The sequence below is a fragment of the Pristiophorus japonicus genome, unplaced genomic scaffold (genome assembly GCF_044704955.1).
Source record: "Pristiophorus japonicus isolate sPriJap1 unplaced genomic scaffold, sPriJap1.hap1 HAP1_SCAFFOLD_494, whole genome shotgun sequence".
Classification (NCBI taxonomy): domain Eukaryota; kingdom Metazoa; phylum Chordata; class Chondrichthyes; family Pristiophoridae; genus Pristiophorus; species Pristiophorus japonicus.
Genome location: NW_027254400.1, coordinates 231,324 through 254,000, shown reverse-complemented (window position 1 = coordinate 254,000; position 22,677 = coordinate 231,324). Strand labels below are relative to the sequence as shown.

The 22,677-nt window shown below is 52.0% G+C and overlaps 4 non-coding genes across 4 annotated transcripts; all 4 read left to right on the top strand.

The window, feature by feature from the left end:
- The first annotated feature begins 6,156 nt into the window (after positions 1 to 6,156).
- Positions 6,157 to 6,229, top strand: trnaa-agc (transfer RNA alanine (anticodon AGC)). Its single transcript has one exon. It is a non-coding gene; the product is annotated as a tRNA-Ala (tRNA).
- An 8,241-nt stretch (positions 6,230 to 14,470) lies between these two features.
- trnat-ugu (transfer RNA threonine (anticodon UGU)) lies at positions 14,471 to 14,543 on the top strand. The gene has a single exon. It is a non-coding gene; the product is annotated as a tRNA-Thr (tRNA).
- Positions 14,544 to 15,153: 610 nt separating this feature from the next.
- trnai-uau (transfer RNA isoleucine (anticodon UAU)) lies at positions 15,154 to 15,226 on the top strand. The gene has a single exon. It is a non-coding gene; the product is annotated as a tRNA-Ile (tRNA).
- Positions 15,227 to 16,766: 1,540 nt separating this feature from the next.
- On the top strand, positions 16,767 to 16,839 carry trnat-ugu (transfer RNA threonine (anticodon UGU)). Its single transcript has one exon. It is a non-coding gene; the product is annotated as a tRNA-Thr (tRNA).
- The last annotated feature ends 5,838 nt before the right edge of the window (positions 16,840 to 22,677 follow it).

Genomic DNA, 22,677 nt, shown 5'->3' with positions numbered 1-22,677 from the left:
GAACGTGGCTCCAACCGTGGCTAACAAGGGAAGGATAGTGTTAAATCCAAGGAAGAGGCATATAAATTGGCCAGAAAAAGCAGCAAACCTGAGGACTGGGAGAATTTTGTAATACAGCAGAGGAGGACAAAGAGTTTAACCAGGAGGGGGGAAAATAGAGTATGAGAGGAAGCTTGCAGGCAACAAATGAACTGACTGCAAAAGCTTCTAAAAAGATTAGTGACGACAAACATAGATCCCTTGCAGTCAGATTCAGGTGAATTTATAATGGGCAACAAAGAAATGGCGGACCAGTTAAACAAATACTTTGGTTCTGTCTTCACGAAGGAAGACACAAATAAGTTTCCGGAAGTACTCGGGGACCGAGGGTCTAGTGAGAAGGGGGAACTGAAGGATATTCTTATTAGGTGGGAACTTGTGTTCGGCAAATTGATGGGATTGAAGGCTGATAAATCCCCGGGGCCTGATAGTCTGCATCCCAGAGTACTTAAGGAAGTGGCCCTCAAAATAGTGGATGCATTGATGATCATTTTCCAACAGTCTATTGACTCTGGATCAGTTCCTATGAACTGGAGGGTAACTAATGTTATGCCGCTGTTTAAAAAAGTAGGGAGAGAGAAAACAGGTAATTATAGACCGGTTAGCCTGACATCAGTAGTGGGGAAAATGTTGGAATCAATTATTAAAGATGAAATAGCAGCACATTTGGAAAGCAGTGACAGGATCGGTCCAAGTCAGCATGGATTTATGAAAGGGAAATCATGCTAGACAAATCTTCAAGAATTTTTTGAGGATGTAACTAGTAGAGTGGACAGGGATGTGGTGTATTTGGACTTTCAAAAGACTTTTGACAAGGTCCCACACAAGAGATTAGTGTGCAAAATTAAAGCAGATGGTATTGGGGGTAATGTACTGACGTGGATAGAGAACTGGTTGGCAGACAGGAAGCAAAGAATCGGGATAAACGGGTCGTTTTCAGAATGGCAGGCAGTGATTAGTGGGGTGCCGCAGGGCTCAGTGCTGGGACCCCAGCTATTTACAATATACATTAATGATTTGGATGAAGGAATTGAGTGTAATATCTCCAAGTTTGCAGATGACACTAAGCTGGGTGGCGGTGTGAGCTGTGAGGGGGATACTAAGAGGCTGCAGGGTGACTTGGACAGGTTAGGTGAGTGGGCAAATACATGGCAGATGCAGTATAATGTGGATAAATGTGAGGTTATCCACTTTGGTGGCAAAAACAGGAAGTCAGATTATTATCTGAATGGCGGCAGATTAGGAAAAGGTGAGGTGCAACGAGACCTGGGTGTCATGGTACATCAGTCATTGAAAGTTGGCATGCAGGTACAGCAGGCGGTGAAGAAGGCAAATGATATGTTGGCCTTCATAGCGAGGGGATTTGAGTATAGGAGCAGGGAGGTCTTACTGCAGTTGTACAGGGCCTTGGTGAGGCCTCACCTGGAATATTGTGTTCAGTTTTGGTCTCCTAATCTGAGGAAGGACGTTCTTGCTATTGAGGGAGTGCAGCGAAGGTTCACCAGACTGATTCCCGGGATGGAAGACTGACATATGAGGAGAGACTGGATGGACTGAGTCCATACTTTAAACAGAGACTTTGCGATCTCTCCCCTTCCCCTCTCTCCCCTTCCATCCCTTACTCTCCCCTTCCCCTCTCTCTCTTTCCCCTTCCCTCTCTCTCTCACTCCTTCCCCTCTCTTTCCCGTTCCTTCCCCTCTCTTTCTCCCCTCCCCCACTCTCGCTCTCCCCTTCCCCTCATTCCCCCCTTTCCCCTCTCCCTTCCCCCTCTATTTTCATTCTCTCACTCCTTCCTCTCTCTCTCTCCTTCCTCCTCTGCCTTCTCTCTCTCCCCTTCCCCCTCGAGAGAGACACAGGGAGAAATTTAGAGTGTGTGAGAGAGACAGGGAGACTGAGAGAAACAGAGATTGAGACAGCTCATGGTCTACAGGGCTGTAGTGATACCCGCCCTCCTGTATGGCTCAGAGACATGGACCATGTACAGTAGACAGCTCAAGTCGCTGGAGAAATACCACCAACGATGTCTCCGCAAGATCCTACAAATCCCCCGGGAGGACAGACGCACCAACGTTAGCGTCCTCGACCAGGCCAACATCCCCAGCATCGAAGCACTGACCACACTCGACCAGCTCCGCTGGGCAGGGCCACATTGTCCACATGCCCCCGACACGAGACTCCCCAATCTCTCTCTCCCTTCCCCATCACGATCGGTTCTATGTCTTTTTATCCCTCTCTCCCTTTCCCACTATCTCGCTTTCCACGTCTCTCACTCATTCCCCTCTCTCCCCTTCCCCCTCCCTCCATCTCCCTCTCTCCCCGTCACCTCTCTCTCCCCTTCCCCACTCTCTCCCCTCCCCCACTCTCTCCCCTTCCCCACCCTCTCCCCTTCCCCCTCTCGCTCAACTTTCTCTCTCCCCTTCCCCCTCTGCCTTTTAACTCTCCCTTTCGCCCTCCCTCTCCATTCCCCCTCTCTTTCCTCCCATCCCTCCCCTCTCTCTCGCTTTTCCCTTTCTTTTCAGATTCTCCCTCTCTTTCTCTCCCAGTGGGATGAGGTCGGGTAGCTCTTGGTCAGCCGGCGCGGACATGATGGGCCGAATGGCCTCCTCCGTGCTGTAAATGTCTCTGATTCTATGATTCTCTCTCTTACTCCTTCCCACATTCTACTCACGTAAACTAGAGGTGATCCAAAACTCGGCTGCCTCCGTGTCCTAACTCTCACCCAGTCCCGCTCACCCATCACCCCCTGTGCTCGCTGCCCCGTGTCCTAACTTGCACCCAGTCCCGCTTACCCATCGCTCACTGCCCCGTGTCCTAACTCGCGCCGAGTCCCGCTCACCCATCACCCCCTGTGCTCACTGCCCCGTGTCCTAACTCGCGCCGAGTCCTGCTCACCCATCACCCCCTGTGCTCACTGCCCAGTGTCCTAACTCGCACCGAGTCCCACTCACCCATCACCCCCTGTGCTCACTGCCCCGTGTCCTAACTCGCGCCGAGCCCGCTCACCCATCACCCCCTGTGCTCACTGCCCCCGTGTCCTAACTCGCACCGAGTCCCGCTCACCCATCACCCCCTGTGCTCACTGCCCCCGTGTCCTAACTCGCACCGAGTCCCACTCACCCATCACCCCCTGTGCTCACTGCCCCGTGTCCTAACTCGCGCCGAGTCCCGCTCACCCATCACCCCCTGTGCTCACTGCCCCGTGTCCTAACTCGCACCGAGTCCCACTCACCCATCACCCCCTGTGCTCACTGCCCCGTGTCCTAACTCGCGCCGAGTCCCGCTCACCCATCACCCCCTGTGCTCACTGCCCCCGTGTCCTAACTCGCACCGAGTCCCGCTCACCCATCACCCCCTGTGCTCACTGCCCCCGTGTCCTAACTCGCACCGAGTCCCACTCACCCATCACCCCCTGTGCTCACTGCCCTGTGTCCTAACACACACCCAGTCCCACTCACCCATCACCCCCTGTGCTCATTGCCCCGTGTCCTAACTCACACCCAGTCCCGCTCACCCATCACCCACTGTGCTCACTGCCCCGTGTCCTAACTTGCACCCAGTCCCGCTTACCCATCGCTCACTGCCCCGTGTCCTAACTCGCGCCGAGTCCCGCTCACCCATCACCCCCTGTGCTCACTGCCCCGTGTCCTAACTCGCGCCGAGTCCTGCTCACCCATCACCCCCTGTGCTCACTGCCCCGTGTCCTAACTCGCGCCGAGTCCCGCTCACCCATCACCCCCTGTGCTCACTGCCCCGTGTCCTAACTCGCGCCGAGCCCGCTCACCCATCACCCCCTGTGCTCACTGCCCCCGTGTCCTAACTCGCACCGAGTCCCGCTCACCCATCACCCCCTGTGCTCACTGCCCCCGTGTCCTAACTCGCACCGAGTCCCACTCACCCATCACCCCCTGTGCTCACTGCCCCGTGTCCTAACTCGCGCCGAGTCCCGCTCACCCATCACCCCCTGTGCTCACTGCCCCGTGTCCTAACTCGCACCGAGTCCCACTCACCCATCACCCCCTGTGCTCACTGCCCCGTGTCCTAACTCGCGCCGAGTCCCGCTCACCCATCACCCCCTGTGCTCACTGCCCCCGTGTCCTAACTCGCACCGAGTCCCGCTCACCCATCACCCCCTGTGCTCACTGCCCCCGTGTCCTAACTCGCACCGAGTCCCACTCACCCATCACCCCCTGTGCTCACTGCCCTGTGTCCTAACACACACCCAGTCCCACTCACCCATCACCCCCTGTGCTCATTGCCCCGTGTCCTAACTCACACCCAGTCCCGCTCACCCATCACCCACTGTGCTCACTGCCCCCGTGTCCTAACTCGCACCGAGTCCCGCTCACCCATCACCCCCTGTGCTCGCCGACCTACATTGGCTCCCGCTTAAGCAACGCCTCGATTTCACAATTCTCATCCTTGTTTACAAATCCCTCCATGGCTCATGGCCCTCCCTCACTCTGTAACCTCCTCTAGCCCCTACATCCCTCCCTATCTCTGTAACCTCCTCCAGCCCCTATAGTCCTCCCTATCTCTGTAACCTCCTCCAGCCCCTATAGCCCTCCCTTTCACTGTAACCTCCTCAAGCTTCTACACCCCTCCCTATCTCTGTAACCTCCTCCAGCCCCTACACCCCTCCCTATCTCTGTAACCTCCTCCAGCCCCTACACCCCTCCCTATCTCTGTAACCTCCTCCAGCCCCTACACCCCTCCCGATCTCTGTAACCTTCTCCAGCCCCTACACCCCTCCCTATCTCTGTAACCTCCTCCAGCCCCTACACCCCTCCCTATCTCTGTAACCTCCTCCAGCCCCTACACCCCTCCCGATCTCTGTAACCTCCTCCAGCCCCTACACCCCTCCCTATCTCTGTAACCTCCTCCAGCCCCTACACCCCTCCCTATCTCTGTAACCTCCTCCAGCCCCTACACCCCTCCCGATCTCTGTAACCTCCTCCAGCCCCACAACCCCCCGAGATGTCTGCACTCCTCTAATTCTGCCCTCCTGACCATCCCTGATTATAATCGCTCCACCATCGGTGGCCGGGCCTTCTGTTGCCTGGGCCCCAAGCTCTGGAACTCCCTCCCTAAACCTCTCCGCCTCTCTACCTCTCTGTCCACCTTCAAGATGCTCTTTAAACCCTACCTCTTGTCACCTGCACTAATTTCTACTTTTGTGGCTCGGTGTCAAATTTTAATCCCATAATCCTCCTGTGGAGCACCTTGGGACGTTTCACTACGTTAAAGGCGCTATATAAATATACATTATTGTTGGTGTTCCCTCTGTCTCTCCTCTTCCCCGTCTCTCTCTCACTCCTTCCCCTCACTCTCCCCTTCCCTCTCTCTCACTCCTTCCCGTCACTCTTCTCTTCCCTCTCTCTCACTCCTTCCCCTCACTCTCCCCTTCCCTCTCACTCTCCCCTTCCCTCTCTCTCACTCCTTCCCCTCACTCTCCCCTTCCCTCTCTCTCACTCCTTCCCCTCACTCTCCCCTTCCCTCTCTCTCACTCCTTCCCCTCACTCTCCCCTTCCCTCTCTCTCACTCCTTCCACTCACTCTCCCCTTCCCTCTCTCTCACTCCTTCCCCTCACTCTCCCCTTCCCTCTCTCTCACTCCTTCCCCTCACTCTCCCCTTCCCTCTCTCTCACTCCTTCCCCTCACTCTCCCCTTCCCTCTCTCTCACTCCTTCTCCTCACTCTCCCCTTCCCTCTCTCTCACTCCTTCTCCTCACTCTCCCCTTCCCTCTCTCTCACTCCTTCCCCTCACTCTCCCCTTCCCTCTCTCTCACTCCTTCCCCTCACTCTCCCTTTTCCTCTCTCTCACTCATTCCCCTCACTCTCCGCTTCCCTCTCTCTCACTCCTTCCCTCTCACTCTCCCCTTCCCTCTCTCTCTCTCCACAGTGAGCGACAGAGAGAAAGTGATAGAGAGACAGAGAGACAGAGAGATTGAGGCAGGGTGTGACTGAGTTGCCTTGGGATGTTTTACTACGTGAAAGACCCGATATATCGATGTTGAGAGGCGAATATTGAAGAGACGGAGGCAGGAGTCTGGGGGATGAGACACAATCTGAGTGTTTCACTGACCCCTCCTCATTCTTCAAACAGACAGTTCACGGTAGGTGGCTCCATAGCTCAGGGGTTAGAGCACTGGTTGAGCAAACCAGGGGTCGTGGGTTCAAATTTCACTGGGGCCAACTCAAAATTAGCTCAGTATTCACCATAAATTAACAAGGGCTTTAATTGTAAATATGGTAGAATTCTTTATTCGGATGGAGAGTGAGACAGTGAATTAAGAGACGAGGGCTCCTGAGTTGAAGAAAAGATAACTTCAATGGTGTGAGACGAGAATAGACTGGTGAGTGATACTTAAAGGTTTAATGGTGGATAGGCCATGGCAAAAATTTAAAGATCACATGGATGAACTCCAACAATTACACATCCCTGTCTGGAGTAAAAATAGAATGTGGCTCACAAGGGAAATTAAGGATAGTGTTAAATCCAAGGAAGAGGCATATAAATTGGCCAGAAAAAGCAGCAAACCTGAGGACTGGGAGAATTTTGTAATATAGCAGAGGAGGACAAAGGGTTTAACCAGGAGGGTGGGGGGAAATAGAGTATGAGAGGAAACTTGCAGGTCACATAAAAACTGGCTGCAAAAGCTTCTAAAAAGATTAGTGACGACAAACATAGATCCCTTGCAGTCAGATTCAGGTGAATTTATAATGGGCAACAAAGAAATGGCAGACAAATATTTTGGTTCTGTCTTCACGAGATAAGACACAAATAAGTTTCCGGAAGTACTAGGGGACTGGGGGGGGTCTCGTGAGAAGGGGGAACTGAAGGATATCCTTATTAAGTGGGAACTTGTGTTCGGGAAATTGATGGGATTGAAGGCCGATAAATCCCGGGGGCCTGATAGTCTGCATCCCAGAGTACTTAAGGAAGTGACCCTAGAAATAGTGGATGCATTGGTGATCATTTTCCAACAGTCTGTTGACTCTGGATCAGTTCCTATGGACTGGAGGGTAACTAATGTTATGCCGCTGTTTAAAAAAGGAGGGAGAGAGAAAGCGGGTAATTATAGACCGGTTAGCCTGACATCGGTAGTGGGGAAAATGATGGAATCAATTATTAAACATGAAAAAGCAGCACATTTGGAAAGCAGTGACAGGATCGGTCCAAGTCAGCATGGATTTATGAAAGGGAAATCATGCTTGACAAATCTTCTGGAATTTTTTGAGGATGTAACTAGTAGAGTGGACAAGGGAGAACCAGTGGATGTGGTGTATTTGGACTTTCAAAAGGCTTTTGACAAGGTTCCACACAAGAGATTAGTGTGCAAAATTAAAGCACATGGTATTGGGGGTAATGTACTGACGTGGATAGAGAACTGGTTGACAGACAGGACGCAAAGAATCGGGATAAACGGGTCCTTTTCAGAATGGCAGACAGTGACTAGTGGAGTGCCACAGGGCTCAGTGCTGGGACCCAGCTATTTACAATATACATTAATGATTTGGATGAAGGAATTGAGTGTAATATCTCCAAGTTTGCAGATGACACTAAACTGGGTGGCGGTGTGAGCTGTGAGGAGGACACTAAAAGTGTGCAGGGTGACTTGGACAGGTTAGGTGAGTGGACAAATGCATGGCAGATGCAGTATAATGTGGATAAATATGAGGTTATCCACTTTGGTGGCAAAAACATGAAGGCGAATATTATCTGAAAGGCGGCAGATTAGGAAAAGGGGAGGTGCAACGAGACCTGGGTGTCATGGTACATCAGTCATTGAAGGTTGGCATGCAGGTACAGCAGGTGATGAAGAAGGCAAATGGTATGTTGGCCTTCATAGCGAGAGGATTTGAGTATAGGAGCAGGGAGGTCTTACTGCAGTTGTACAGGGCCTTGGTGAGGCCTCACCTGGAATATTGTGTTCAGTTTTGGTCTCCTAATCTGAGGAAGGACGTTCTTGCTATTGAGGGAGTGCAGCGAAGGTTCACCAGACTGATTCCCAGGATGGCCGGACTGTCATATGAGGAGAGACTGGATCAACTGGGCCTGTATTCACTGGAGTTTAGAAGGATGAGAGGGGATCTCATAGAAACGTTTAAAATTCTGACGGGGTTAGACAGGTTATAGATGCAGGAAGAATGTTCCCAATGTTGGGGAAGTCCAGAACCAGGGGACACAGTCTAAGGATAAGGGGGAAGCCATTTCGGACCGAGATGAGGAGGAATTTCTTCACCCAGAGAGAGGTGAACCTGTGGAATTCTCTACCACAGAAAGTTGTTGAGGCAAATTCACAAAATATATTCAAAAAGGAGTTAGATGAAGTCCTTACTACGAGGGGGATCAAGGGGTATGGTGAGAAAGCAGGAATGGGGTACTGAAGTTGTATGTTCAGCCATGAACTCATTGAATGGTGGTGCAGGCTAGAAGGGCCGAATGGCCTACTCCTGCACCTAGTTTCTATGTTTCTATGTTTCTATGAAACTATTGTGACCTTGGTCTCTTTATTGAGACCCCAGAGTGGGGAAGCAGCATGGTGGATCACCTTATGTACCTGCTTGTCCCAGGGTGCACAAGTGACCCTTAGGCCTCCCACAGGTGTGCCCCCTAGTGGCAAGTCTGACATATTGGTGAGGTTTAGGTGCATACATAACATCACTCCCCCCCACGCCCCCTCCAAAGGCTTATGCACCAGTTATTTGCAAGTTGAGGCGATATGACGCCCTGTGTCCCCGGGTCGATCACCTGATTTGAATTCCTGGCCTGGGTGAGTTGGTCGGAACGTTGCTGCCCGGCCGAGTGCCTGGTGTGATGGGACAGACGTGGCCAGGTCCTTTCACAATGGTGGCCTGCTTATCGATAGTTTGCAGTCTGGTCTGGTCCAAACGCTTTCTGCGTTTGCTCAGTACATGGTTTCACAACCAAACACTCCATTTTCATCACACACACACACACACTCCATTCCCCTCTTTGTCTCACACAGTGCTCTCGGCCCCATCTGGGGGCCCTGAATATTGTCCACGTCACTTATTCTGATGTGGTGTGGAGGGGGGGCCGTACGATCGTGGTGCATTCTCTGCTGATAGCAGGCGGAAGGCTCGGTCCTGAGCGACTCTGTCCGGTGACTGCGTAGCAACCCGGGACAGCCGGGGTCTGTAGGGAGTCTACCGCGACACGTGTGGTGCTCGGCTTGGTGATCTGGGCTGCCCGCTGCGGACTATTGTCGCTGACCCTGAGGCCTGGAGAGCCCAGGATGGGCCGATACGGCCCTGAGACTTTCAGTGGTAGCGGGAGGCCGTGTGGTCCCCCGTGGATCCTGGGCCGTAGTACGGAGGTTCCCGCACCACCGACTGTGTGTAGCCTCCCTGCCTTTCTTTGTAACACGTTGCAGGGTTTGTCCCACAGTGGGGGGGGGCGCAATCTGATGGGATGAGCATTACGTCTTTGCGACGGATAAGCTGCAACACTCCCGTCTGGCGGTTCGCCGTGAGCAGGCGGTAATGTGATAACACATCACTTCCTACAAGTACTTTGTCAGATACATATACGACCGGTTGTTGTTTGCCCGCTACTTTGGCTTGTTTTAACGTACCCCCGACCCCATATGATAGTACATCATTGGCCGTGAAAGAACGCTCACATGGGTTCCACAGTGCAAACAACTTATTGGAACATAGTGGGTTCCTGGCCTTCTCTGCGGCCCCCCCCTTTACCTTTGCCCCAAACCCAGTGGCCTTCCTCGCTGGCCAACACATGCCTCTGTTCCGTTGCGGCCACATCCCGTGATCTGGACGTTTCTCTCGACCCGTGGTCTGGACGCTTCTCTCGACTGCCGCCATCTTCCTCCCCAGGGATTTCCGCCTCTGGCGTCGGGAAGACACATTCGGATGGTTTCGGCCGGAGCCCCACTCCGCTTGGTCGACCTGGAGCCTCTTCCGTCGCCGCCAAGAGGTCGTCGGCTTCGGGTGCTGGGTACCCCCGTCTGTAACCGCTGCTCGGTTCGTCTTCGCCTCCTGGTGGTCGCGATGAGCGGCCTGTGCCTCGGGGGTCTGCAAATGGATCTGCACTTCGACGCCTGGTTCAGCTGAAGGTGGGGGGCTTGCTCAGCCTTTGAGCAAGGGGAGAGGTTGTTCGCCAGAGAAGGTACACAGAGGTCTTCCCAGTTCCATCGAATCTTCCCCATCCACCTTCTACCAAGCAGCATTGGCCCATCACCTGAAACAATCCACAGAGGTAAATCGCGCACCGCTCCCTCATGGGATACCCTTATGCCCGCACTACCAATAACTGGTCTCAGTTCCTTGGTGTAGGTGCCCAGCTTTGCCTGAATCGGGATCAGCTTGGGTCATTGTGCTCTGTCGCCACCCCCCACAGCCTCTCGAATGCCTTCTGGCTCATTATTGATTGACCCGCCCCCGTGTCTAGTTCCATGGAGACTGGAGTACCGTTAGGTCCAACTTTTCACATTATCGGAGGGCTTTTGGTGGTGAAGGTGTGCACCCCATGTACTTCCCCTTCAGCCTCAGGTTGAGTTGCCTCTCCTGCTCGTTCAGCGTGACCCTCGCTGGATCGATGGTCCTCTCCTGACTCTGCCACGTGGTGAGTCACAGACCGTTTGCACATTCGCTGGAGGTGCCCCATTGTTCCACGGCCCTTGCACACACAGGGCTTGAATCGACATTGATGGGCTCGATGGCTGACCCCAGCAGCGCCAACATGGTGCTAATGGATACGCATTCACGGCCCACAGCGGACTCTGAGTCACTCGAGGCCTAGGTCTGGCCTCTGCGGTCATGTGGGCCCTGTCCTGTGCCGTTCTGCCTGCTGAATACATTATTTTATGCACAGTACTTGCCGGTGAGCTTCGAATCTGCTTCGTGTTATCGCTCGTGGATATGAAGGCCTGGGCTGTCGTGATGGCCTTGCTCAGATAGAAACATAGAAACAGAGAAAATAGGTGCAGGAGTAGGCCATTCGGCCCTTCGAGCCTGCACCACCATTCAATAAGATCATGGCTGATCATTCACCTCAGTACCCCTTTCCTGCTTTCTCTCCTTTCCCCTTGATCCCTTTAGCCGTAAGGGCCACATCTAACTCCCTCTTGAATATATACAATGAACTGACCTCAACAACTCTCTGCGGCAGGGAATTCCACAGGTTAACAACTCTCTGAGTGAAGAAGTTTCTCCTCATCTCAGTCCTAAATGGCCTACCCCTTATCCTTAGATTGTGTCCCCTGGTTCTGGACTTCCCCAACATCGGGAACATTCTTCCCGCATCTAAACTGTCCCGTCCTGTCAGAATCTTATACGTTTCTGTGAGATCCCCTCTCATCCTTCTAAACTCCAGTGTATAAAGGCCCAGTTGATCCAGTCTCTCCTCATATATCAGTCCAGCCATCCCGGGAATCAGTCTGGTGAACCTTCGCTGCACTCCCTCAATAGCAAGAACGTCCTTCCTCAGATTAGGAGACCAAAACTGAACACAATATTCCAGGTGAGGCCTCACCAAGGCCCTGTACAACTGCAGTAAGACTTCCCTGCTCCTATACTCAAATCCCCTCGCTATGTTGGCCAACATACCATTTGCCTTCTTCACCGCCTGCTGTACCTGCATGCCAACTTTCAATGACTGATGAACCATGACACCCAGGTCTCGTTGCACCTCCCCTTTTCCGAATCTGTCACCATTCAGATAATATTCTGCCTTCCTGTTTTTGCCCCCAAAGTGGATAACCTCACATTTATCCACATTATACTGCATCTGCCATGCATTTGCCCACTCACCGAACCTGTCCAAGTCACCCTGCAGCCTCTTAGCATCCCCCTCACAGCTCACACTGGCCACCCAGTGTAGTGTCATCTGCAAACTTGGAGATATTACACTCAATTCCTGCATCTAAATCATTGATGTATATTGTAAAGAGCTGGGGTCCCAGCACTGAGCCCTGCGGCACCCCACTAGTCACTGCCTCCCATTCCGAAAAGGGCCCGTTTATCCCGGGATCCGGCAGACAGCAGCTTGCGAAGGATGACCTCGTGACCGATTCCGAGCACGAAACCGTTCGGCAACATTTCCCACAAAGATCCCGCAAAAACCGTACTGCCCCGCAAGGAATCTTCTGGCCCTGGGAGCGCCGGTGGGTGTAAAAGTGATACCTGGCCTTTAAGGTGCTCTCCTTCGGCTTGAGGCGTTCCCACACCAGCACACACAGCTCTGTGTAAGTCTTCTCCTCTGGTTTGACCGGTGCCAGCAGGTTTTTGAGCAGGCCGTATATCGGAGACCCACATACGGTGAGGAGAATCGCCCTGGTCTTGATCGCCCTCTCTCAGCCTCGTCCTGTTCATTGGCGACGTAGTACCGGTCGGGACGCTCAACGAAGGCTTCCCAAATCATCACCCTCAACAAATCCCTCAACAAGACCAACGGCAGCCATTACCGTGTGAAGGTTGGTGATCCGTTACTCGTCGCCAGTGAGTGATGTTCAGAATAAATCCACAGGACTGTATTGCAAGCTCAAACTGTGGTGACCTTGTGCTCTTTATTCAGACTCCAGGGTGGGGAAGCAGTATGGTGAGTCACCTTATATACCTGCTTGTCCCAGGGTGTACAGGTGACCATTGGGTCTCCCACAGGTGTGCCCCCTAGTGGCAAGTCTTACATATTGGTGACGTTTACATGTGTACACAACAATCACGACCCGTTCCACATCTTTTTATTCCTCTCTCACTTTCCCGCTATCTCGCTTTCCCCGTCTCTCACTCATTCCCCTCTCCCCCTTTCCCCTCCCTCGCCTCACCCTCTTCCCGTCCCACTCTCTCCCCTTCCGACTCTGCCTTTCCACTCTCCCTCTCCCTCCTCCTTCTCCGCTCCCTTTCCTCCCCTCCCTCCTCTCTCTCTCTCTTTTCCCTTTCCTTTCAGATTCTCCCCTTCTCCCTCTCTCCCCTTCCCCTTTCTCTCTCCCCTTCCTCACTCTCTCACTCCTTCCCCTTTCTTTCTCACTCCTTCCCCATCACTCCTCTTAACATCTCTTTAACCTTCCCCCCATCTCTCTCCCCTTCCCTCTCGCTCCCCTCCCCTCTCTCGCTCTCGCCTTCCCTCCTCTCTCTCTCCCCTTCCCCTCTCACTCACTCCTTCCCCTCTCCCTTTTCATTTTCTCCCCTCCTCTCTCTCTCCTCCCTCTCCTTCTCCCTCCCCTCCCCAGTCTCCATCCCCTCCATCCTCCCTTTCATTGCCTCGCTCTCGCTCTCCCCTTTCCCATCAGACTCTCCCCCTCCCCATCTCTCCCATCCCCCCCCTCTCTCCCCTTCTCCCTCTCTCTCCCCTTCCCCCGCTCTAGCCTCCCCGCTCGAGGGACAAAGTGAGAAGGTGAGAGACAGAAAGAAAGAGAGAGAGACAGAGAGACAGAGAGAAAGAGAGACAGAGCCAGAGTGTGACTGAGTTGCCTTGGGATGTTTTACTCCGTGAAAGACCCGATATATCGATGTTGAGAAGTGAATATTGAAGAGACGGAGGCAGGAGTCTGGGGGATGAGACACAATCTGAGCGTTTCACTGACCCCTCCTCATTCTTCAAACAGTATTTAGTGAACCAGGTATCGTGGGTTCAAATCTCACTGCGACCTACTCAAAATTACCTCAGTATTTAAATTCACCGTCAATTCACAAAGGCATTGATTATAAATATTAAACAGCTCTGAGATTGACCCTGGAACTACAGGCTCCCCTCACACCTTTCCCTGTCTCTCTGCTTTCCAGATCACGACCCGTTGGACATTTTTTTTTAACTCCTCTCTCACTTTCCCGCAATCTCACTTTCTCCATCTCTCTCTCCCCTTTCCCTCTCTCTCTCCCCTTCCCCTCTCTCTCCTTCCGCTCCCTCTCCTCACTCCTCTCTCTCCCGCTTTTGCCTTTCTTTTCAGATTCTCCCCTGCTCCCTCTCTCTCCACTTCCTTTCTCTCTCTCCTGCCTCCTCCCTCTCTCGACTTCCCATCTCTCTCCCCTTTCCCTCTCTCTCCCCTCCCTCCTCTCTCTCACTCTTTTGCCTTTCTTTTAAGATTCTCCCCTGCTCTCTCCCTCTCCCCTTCCTTTCTCTCTCCCCTGCCTCCTCCCTCTCTCGACTTCCCATCTCGCTCCCCTCCCACTCTCGCTCTCTCCCATTCCGCTCTCTCCCATTCCCCTCTGGCTGACTCCTTCCCCCTCTCTCTCCCATTCCCTCTCCCACTCATTCCCCTCTCTCCCTCCTTTTACAACTTCCAAGCACTAATCTCTCTCACACAGCCGGCACAGACATGATGGGCCGAATGGCCCTCCTTGTGTGCTGTAAGATTCTGTCAATGTTCAGGTGTGAATCACTGAGAATGATTATTCAGGCCCCACCTCCTTGTTAACAATAGTAAGATGCAAACAGGAGCTGGTGTTACAGGTGGCTCCATAGCTCAGGGGTTAGAGCACAGGTCTTGTAAACCAGGGGTCGTGGGTTCAAATCTCACTGGGGCCCACTCAATTTTGGCTTCTGTTACTGAATTGACCGTCAATCGACGACAGGCCGACACCATCAACAGGAACCGCTCACTCTGCACTTTACAATCTGCCCACAGCGCTTTCACTTCCCACCCCCAGTCTGTATCCCACCTTTTCCACATCCAGTCTCAGAGACACCGATATATCATCGACTCATAGAAACTTACAGCACGGAAGGAGACCATTTCGGCCCATCGTGTCCGCACCGGCCGACCAAGAGCTATCTGCTGGGTGGTCCGCATGCCCCGCCACGAGACTCCCAAAGCAAGCGCTCTACTCGGAACTCCTTCACGGCAAGCGAGCCAAAGGTGGGCAGAGGAAACGTTACAAGGGACACCCTCAAAGCCTCCCTGATAAAGTGCAACATCCCCACCGACACCTGGGAGTCCCTGGCCAAAGACCAGTCTCCCCTTCCATCTCTCTCACTCCTTCCCCACTGTCTCCCATTCCCCTCCCTCTCTTTCTCCTCCCCCACTCTCTCACTCCTTCCCCACTCTCTCCCCTTCCCCTCTCTCTCCCTCCTTCCACTCTCTCTTTTCCCTTCCCCTCTCTTTCCTGCTCCTTCCCGTGTCTTTCTCAGTGCAGGTGGCTCCATAGCTCAGGGGTTAGAGCACTGGTCTTATCAACCAGGGGTCGTGAGTTCAAATCTCACTGCAGCCTAATTTTAGTATTTAGACACCTGTCTCTCATTCCTCCCACTCTCTTCCCCCTTGAAAGGATGCAACATTCAGATGAACCCCCTCACAGTGTTTGGGCTCATTCAAAAGGATATTTAATTTGGGACTATCGATTGGAAAGTTTGGAACCCTAAAGTGCTTATGGAAGAAACTACAAACTTGAATAGAATTTTGGAATTTTTAAAGACACATTCAAGGCTGTGTGCGGGCCTAAAGAACTGACAGGAGACAACTTGATTATTGAGACTGTCTGGGTGTTGGGACTAACATAACTTGTCTGGAGAAATGGGCTTTCGAGAATCCTTCTCCACAAGAGACATTAACATTGCAACAAATAACCCAGAGATAGCCAACCATCAACCTGAATCTGGAAAACCATTTCAGCATACACATCACCAAGAGGCCCAATCCAGCCTGTATGCGAACAACTGAGCACAAAAGGACATTGCGATTACCAAACTAATATTTCCATCAGGAAACAGTTTATCGAACATCAACCCACCCAAAACATATTAACTTTGAACGAGCCCGCCAAAATATTACAAAGAAGAGTCAAGCCCGCCAAATTCAATCAAAGAATCCTGGACTGATTTGGTGTGAAGATTAGAACCACTCAAACCGTATAACTGGCCCCTGTTTTAACAGAGGGTGTGACATACTTTGCCAAACAACCGAGACCACGCTTGTGTCATCAAGAAGGGAGAGAAACCAACGCGACCGTTGTAAACTTACTTCTCCAGCCTCGAAGTCCTGAAGTCCTGAAGGAAGAACATCACCATCGCGGCAACAACTGACCACAGCCAACGTGGTATCAATGAAAAACCACCGCGATCGACCAAACTACAAATAAACTCCAACTGGAAGAAACCGAAGAATCGAAAGTTTCCAGTCTACAATCTAAGGCCTGACTACCAACAGGTGAAAACATTACCTAAAGAGACTTTGAACCTATTTCTAACGAAGAAAACCGGGTACTTACCCCATAGATCCAAAACGTGCCTTACCGCATCAGTGGACTCAACCCAACTGAAGATTGTGCAGCTAGAAGTCTTCTCCGACGTTCGGGGTACGGCAAGCAGAACCTACACAATTCAAGGAACCCCGAAACCGCGAACTACCGCTAAGTGACCAGAAAGGATTGGTAAGCATAGTCCCTGCCTGCCCTGGAGTCTAACCTAGCTAGGATTAGGTATGGGGAGGTGGGAGGTGTCATTTTACTGTACACCCCCTTTGAATGTGTAATGTATTGTTCTTTATCAGAGTGATTATAAGTTTTGACATTGTATTTTCTTGTCTTTAATAAAATCAAAGTTCTTTTGCACCAAACCAGTGACCTTTGCACTTTGTCACACCCCCCGCAAATCTCTCTCACAGAGCCGACACAGACACGATGGGCCGAATGGCCCTCCTTGTGTGCTGTAAGATTCTGTCAATGTTCAGGGATGAATCACCGAGAATGATTATTCGGGCCCCACCTCCTTGCTAACAATAGTAAGATGCAAACAGGAGCTGGTGTTACAGGTGGCTCCATAGCTCAGGGGTTAGAGCACTGGTCTTGTAAACCAGGGGTCGTGGGTTCAAATCTCACTGGGGCCTACTCAATTTTGGCTTCTGTTACTGAATTGACCGTCAATCGACGACAGGCCGACACCATCAACAGGAACCACTCACTCCGCACTTTATAATCTGCCCACAGCACTTTCACTTCCCACTCCCAGTCTGTATCCCACCTTTCCCACATCCAGTCTCAGAGACACCGATATATCATCGACTCATCGAAACTTACAGCAGGGAAGGAGACCATTTCGGCCCATCGTGTCCGCACCGGCCGACCAAGAGCTATCTGCTGGGCGGTCCGCATGTCCCAGACATGAGACTCCCAAAGCAAGCGCTCTTCTCGGAACTCCTTCATGGCAAGCGAGTCAAAGGTGGGCAGAGGAAACGTTACAAGGGACACCCTCAAAGCCTCCCTGATAAAGTGCAACATCCCCACCGACACCTGGGAGTCCCTGGCCAAAGACCAGTCTCCCCTTCCATCTCTCTCACTCCTTCCCCACTCTCTCCCATTCCCCTCCCTCTCTTTCTCCTTCCCCACTCTCTCACTCCTTCCCCACTCTCTCCCCTTCCCCTCTCTCTCCCTCCTTCCACTCTCTCTTTTCCCTTCCGCTCTCTTTTCTGCTCCTTCCCGTGTCTTTCTCAGAGCAGGTGGCTCCATAGCTCAGGGGTTAGAGCACTGGTCTTATCAACCAGGGGTCGTGAGTTCAAATTGCAGTGCAGCCTACTTTTAGTATTTAGACACCTGTCTCTCATTCCTCCCACTCTCTTCCCCCTTGAAAGGATGCAACATTCAGATGAACCCCCTCACAGTGTTTGGGCTCATTCAAAAGGATATTTAATTTGGGACTATCGATTGGAAAGTTTGGAACCCTAAAGTGCTTATGGAAGAAACTACGAACTTGAATAGAATTTTGGAATTTTTGAAGACAAATTCAAGGCTGTGTGCGGGCCTAAAGAACTGACAGGAGACAACTTGATTATTGAGGCTGTCTGGGTGTTGGGACTAACATAACTTGTCTGGAGAAATGGGCATTCGAGAATCCTTCTCCACAAGAGACATTAACATTACAACAAATAACCCAGAGATAGCCAACCATCAACCTGAATCTGGAAAACCATTTCAGCATATACATCACCAAGAGGCCCAATCCAGCCTGTATGCGAAAAACTGAGCACAAAAGGACATTGCGATTACCAAACTAATATTTCCATCAGGAAACAGTTTATCGAACATCAACCCACACAAAACATATTAACTTTGAACGAGCCCGCCAAAATATTACAAAGAAGAGTCAAGCCCGCCAAATTCAATCAAAGAATCCTGGACTGATTTGGTGTGAAGATTAGAACCACTCAAACCGTATAACTGGCCCCTGTTTTAACAGAGGGTGTGACATACTTTGCCAAACAACCGAGACCACGATTGTGTCATCAAGAAGGGAGAGAAACCAACGCGACCGTTGTAAACTAACTTCTCCAGCCTCGAAGTCCTGAAGTCCTGAAGGAAGAACATCACCATCGCGGCAACAACTGACCACAGCCAACGTGGTATCAATGAAAAACCACCGCGATCGACCAAACTCCAAATAAACTCCAACTGGAAGATACTGAAGAATCGAAAGTTTCCAGTCTACAATCTAAGGCCTGACTACCAACAGGTGAAAACATTACCTAAAGAGACTTTGAACCTATTTCTAATGAAAAAAACCGGGTACTTACCCCATAGATCCAAAACATGCTTTACCGCATCAGTGGACTCAACCCAACTGAAGATTGTGCAGCTAGAAGTCTGCTCCGACGTTCGGGGTACGGCAAGCAGAACCTACACAATTCAAGGAACCCCGAAACCGTGAACTACCGCTAACTGACCAGAAAGGATTGGTAAGCATAGTCCCTGCCTGCCCTGGAGTCTAACCTAGCTAGGATTAGGTATGGGGAGGTGGGAGGTGTCATTTTACTGTACACCCCCTTTGAATGTGTAATGTATTGTTCTTTATCAGAGTGATTATAAGTCTTGACATTGTATTTTCTTGTCTTTAATAAAATCAAAGTTCTTTTGCACCAAACCATTGACCTTTGCACTTTGTCACACCCCCCCAAATAAATCCAGAATCTAGAACCCAAGGGAGTGGGGGGCGATTCGAACCGCTCAAGTAGGTCAGAGGTGAACCTGACCCCCGGGACCACCACCACACCGTTACACTCCCGTCCCTCTCTTTTCCCTTTCCTTTCAGGTTCTCCCCCTCGCTGCCCTTCCCCCTCTCTCTCACTCCTTTACCCTTTCTCCCCTAAACATCTCTCTCCCCTCCCCCCCTCTCTCCCACTCCTTCCCCTCTCTCTCCCCCCATTCCACACTCTCTCTCTCCATCCCCGCCCTCTCTTTCCCCAACTCCCTCTCTTCCTCGCTGTCTCCCCTTCCCACTCTCTCACTCCTTCCCCACTCTCTCTCCTTCCCCTCCCTCCGCACTCCTTTTCCCTTCCCCTCTCTTTCCTGATCCTTCCCCTGTTTTCGCTGGAACAGGTGGCTCCATAGTTCAGGCGTTAAAGCACTGGTTTAGTAAACTAGTGGTTGTGGGTTTAAGTCTCACTGGGACCTATTCAAAGTTAACTCAGTATTTAAATTCACTGTCAATTAACAAGGGATTTAATAATAAATATTGACCAGCTCTGAGACTGACCCTGAAACACAAAGCTCTCCTATTCTCCTTTCGCCCCCTTTCTCATTCTCCCTCTCTCCCTATCTTCCCCATCACTACACATTCTGCCGCTCTCCCCATTTCTCTTTATCACTCATTCCCCTCTCTCTCCCCTTCCGCACTCTCCCGTTTCCCTCTCTCTCCTCTACCCATTTCCTCCAATCTCTCTCATTCCTTCGCCCTCTCTCCCCTTAACATCTCTTTCCTCTTCCTTCCTCTCTCTCCCCTTCGCCCCTTTCTCTCTCCCACCCCTAGCCCTCTCTTTCCCTCCTTCCACTCTCTCTCTCTCCATCCCCTCCCTCTCTTTTCCTCTCTTTCTCGCTGTCTCTATTCCCTCTCTCTCACTCCTTCCACTCTCTCTTTTCCCTTCCCCTCTCTTTCCTGCTCCTTCCCCTGTCTTTCCCAAAGCAGGTGGCTCCATAGCTCAGGGGTTAGAGAATGGGTCTTGTAAACCAGAGGTCGTGGGTTCAAATCTCCCTGGGGCCTAATTATAAATATTAAACAGCTCCAAGACTGTTCCTGAAAAAACAGGCTCCCCTCTTCTCCTCCTTGTGTCCTTCACACTCTCTCTCCCTGACCCATTCTACATCTTATTCTTGCTTTCCCCATCTCTCACTCATTTCCCTCTTCCCATCCTCTCCCCTTCCCCCTCTCTCAAATTTCTTTCAACATTCCACCCAACAGAAACTTGAAGTGATCCAAAACTCGGCTGCCCCGTGTCCTAACTCGCACCCAGTCCCACTCACCCATCACCCACTGTGCTCACTGCCCCCGTGTCTTAACTCGCACCAAGTCCCGCTCACCCATCACCCCCTGTGCTCGCTGACCCCGTGTCCGAACTCGCACCGAGTCCCGCTCACCCATCACCCCCTGTGCTCACTGCCCCCGTGTCCGAACTCGCACCCAGTCCCACTCACTCACTGCCCCCGTGTCCTAACTCGCACCGAGTCCCACTCACCCATCTCCCCCTGTGCTCGCTGCCCTACATTGGCTCCCGGTTAAGCAATGCCTCGATTTCAAAATTCTCATCCTTGTTTACAAATCCCTGCATTGCCCCTACACCCCTCCCTATCTCTGTAATCTCCTCCAGCCCTACACCCCTCCCTATCTCTGTAACCTCCTCCAGCCCTACACCCCTCCCTATCTCTGTAATCTCCTCCAGCCCCACACCCCTCCCTATCTCTGTAACCCCCTCCAGCCCCTACACCCCTCCCTATCTCTGTAATCTCCTCCAGCCCCTACATCCCTCCCTATCTCTGTAACCTCCTCCAGCCCCTACACCCCTCCCTATCTCTGTAATCTCCTCCAGCCCCTACACCCCTCCCTATCTCTGTAATCTCCTTCAGCCCCTACACCCCTCCCTATCTCTGTAATCTCCTCCAGCCCCACAACCCTCCCTATCTCTGTAATCTCCTCCAGCCCCTACACCCCTCCCTATCTCTGTAACTTTGCACACCCCTCCCTATCTCTGTAATCTCCTCCAGCTCCTACACCCCTCCCTATCTCTGTAATCTCCTTCAGCCCTACACACCTCCCTATCTCTGTAATCTCCTCCAGCTCCGACATCCCTCCCTATCTCTGTAACCCCACAATCAGCCATGATCTTATTGAATGGCGGAGCAGGCTCAAGGGGCTAGATGGCCTACTCCTGTTCCTAATTCTTATGTTCTTATGTCCTTATGTCTGCACTCCTCTAATTCTGCCCTCCTGACCATCCCTGATTATAATCGCTCCACCATCGGTGGCCGGGCCTTCTGTTGCCTTGGCCCCAAGCTCTGGAACTCCCTCCCTAAACCACTCCACCTCTCTACCTCTCTTTCCTCCTTCAAGACTCTCCTTAAAACCGACCTCTTCACCTGCGCTAATTTCTATTTTTGTGGCTCGGTGTCAAATTTTTATCCCATAATCCTCCTGTGGAGCACCTTGGGACGTTTCACTACGTTAAAGGCGCTATATAAATATACATTATTGTTGGTGTTCCCTCTGTCTCTCCTCTTCCCCGTCTCTCTCTCACTCCTTCCCCTCACTCTCCCCTTCCCTCTCTCTCACTCCTTCCCCTCACTCTCCCTTTCCCTCTCTCTCACTCCTTCACCTCACTCTCCCCTTCCCTCTCTCTCACTCGTTCCCCTCACTCTCCCCTTCCCTCTCTCTCACTCCTTCCCCTCACTCTCCTCCTCTCCGTCTCTCTCTCACTCCTTCCCTTCCCCTCACTCTCCCCTTCCCTTCCCCTCACTCTCCCCTTCCCTCTCTCTCACTCCTTCCCTTGACTCTCCCCTTCCCTCTCTCTTACTCCTTCCCCTCACTCTCCCCTTCCCTCTCTCTCACTCCTTCCCCTCACTCTCCTCTTCTCCGTCTCTCTCTCACTCCTTCCCCTCACTCTTCCCTTCCCTCTCTCTCACTCCTTCCCCTCACTCTCCCCCTCCCTCTCTCTTCCTCTAATAGAGCCCCACCTAGTGGACTATCGATGTAATAACAACTACTGACACGCTCCTCTCTCTCTCCATCTCTCTCTCTCCCTCTCTCCCCTTCCCCCTCTCACTCACTCCTTCCCTCACGCTGTCCCTTTCCCCCGCTTTCTCTCCTTCCCACTCTCCGCTCCTCTCTCTCCACTCAATCCTCAATCTCTCTCCTCCCTCTCTCTCTCTCTCTCTCCCTTCCCTTCTGACTTTCCCTTTCCCCCTCGCTAACCCCTTCCGGCTCGAGAGACAGTGAGCGACAGAGAGAAAGAGATTGAGAGACAGAGAGATTGGGGCAGAGTGTGACTGAGTTGCCTTGGGATGTTTTACTACGTGAAAGACCCGATATATCGATGTTGAGAGGCGAATATTGAAAAGACGGAGGCAGGCGTCTCCCCTGCCTCCTCCCTCTCTCTCTTTCCGATCTCTCTCCCTTTCCCCCTCTCTCTCACTCCTTCCACTCTCTCTTTTCCCTTCCCCTCACTTTCCTGCTCCTTCCCCTGTATCTCCCAGTGCAGGTGGTTCCATAGCTCAGGGGTTAGAGCACTGGTCTCGTAAACCAGGAGTCGTGAGTTCAAATCTCACAGCGGCCTACTCAAAATTAGCTCAGTGTTTAAATTCACCGTCAATTAACAAGGGCTTTAATTATAAATATTAAACAGCTCTGAGACTGTCCCTGGAACAACAGGGTCCCCTCCTCTCTCCTCCTTCTTGTGTCTCTGACA